This window comes from Dipodomys merriami, unplaced genomic scaffold (genome assembly GCF_024711535.1).
Source record: "Dipodomys merriami isolate MVZ:Mamm:240054 unplaced genomic scaffold, mDipMer1.0.p SCAF_936, whole genome shotgun sequence".
Taxonomy (NCBI): Eukaryota; Metazoa; Chordata; class Mammalia; order Rodentia; family Heteromyidae; genus Dipodomys; species Dipodomys merriami.
The window spans coordinates 129,185-130,652 of record NW_027206553.1 but is presented as its reverse complement, the minus strand read 5'-3'; positions in this window follow the sequence as shown (position 1 = coordinate 130,652).

Below are 1,468 nucleotides of genomic sequence, written 5' to 3'. Positions count from 1 at the left end.
ATACCAACTCAAACCAGTTAGAATGGCAAAAATCAAGAACTCTAATAACAATCGATGTTGGAGTGGATGTGGACAGAAGGGAACCTTACTTCGTTGTTGGTGAGCTAAGATATGGAACCAACCCAGATGCCCCTCAGTAGATGAATGGATCAAGAAAATATGGTATATATACACAATGGAATTCTATACCTCCATCAGAAAGAATGGCATTGTCCCATTTTTTAGGAAATGGAAAGACTTGGAAAAAATTATATTAAGTGAAGTAAGCCAAGACCAAAGAAACAGGTCCCATGGTTTCCCTAATTTGCAATATCTCGTATATGTATGAATCAAGCAGAAAATTTCAGATAAGTTGATGTTAGGAAAATGAACCCTAAGATATGTATTTAAATGTTTTTTTCTTTCATGCATTTTGTTTCTAACGCATTTATGAGATTATTTCTTTGTTGCTTTGTATGTCCCTCCCCCACAGTATAACCCCTGCTTTCACTATGTGGTGTCGATATAATTTGTGCAATGGAAGGGGAAAAACAACTCCCTTAAATAAGGATACAGGTGGACCCGTTGCAACAATGAGAAGTACAAGTTGTCATGTCGAAAATGAACTTTTCAACTTCGGTGGGGGGTGAGGATTGGGTGGGGGAGATGCTGGGAAGGCATGGGAAAGGGACACACAAGACTATCTGCTAGTAGCAGATGGTGTGTACCCAATCCCAGAGATAGACAAGTGCTTGAGGGGCAAGGGCAGAATTTCCTTCCATGGCCTATAGTCACATCACCTCCCTGTGTTAGGATCAAGATTAAGGAATGAATATTATGTTGTCCCTTTCCTATTTACATTTCCTTCTGGGCTACTCTGGTGCTGGTTGCACTCTCTAATGGAAATAGTTTTGACCATGGAGGCTCGATCAGAGGTGATAAAAGAGTTTTTATTTGAATGCTAGTGTTGTACAGGTGGCTAATTTCAAAGACCTGCAGCCAGCAAATACACAATACAGGAAACAGACCACAGAGGAAACAAAGGACAAAAACAATATAACAAACCAATTCAGCTCCAATGGATTGCTGAATGAATTTGGATGCCATGTTGACCAGAGAACAGCCAGGAGACAGGAGACAGGACATGAATATGGAGACATATGACATGGTGTAATGGCACCTGAGCTGGTCCACACATGAATCGGGTCAGTACATGGGGAGAGTCAAGGAAACTCCCAGTCCCAGGCACTGAAATGACAGAGTTAAAAACCTACCAGCCAGATGTCCACCCAGAATTTAAAATTCTGCCATTACCAGTCTATTGTCTTACTAGAAACTTTTATACATTCTGTGTATTTTTCTTGTTCGATAATGTTTGTATTTTTTGGACTAAAACTTTTCAGTAGTTTTGTCGGATATGTATGGTGGAGGTTTATTCTTTTAATTGCACCACTCTGGAAGTATTTTCGTGCATTTGTCCTTTATCATT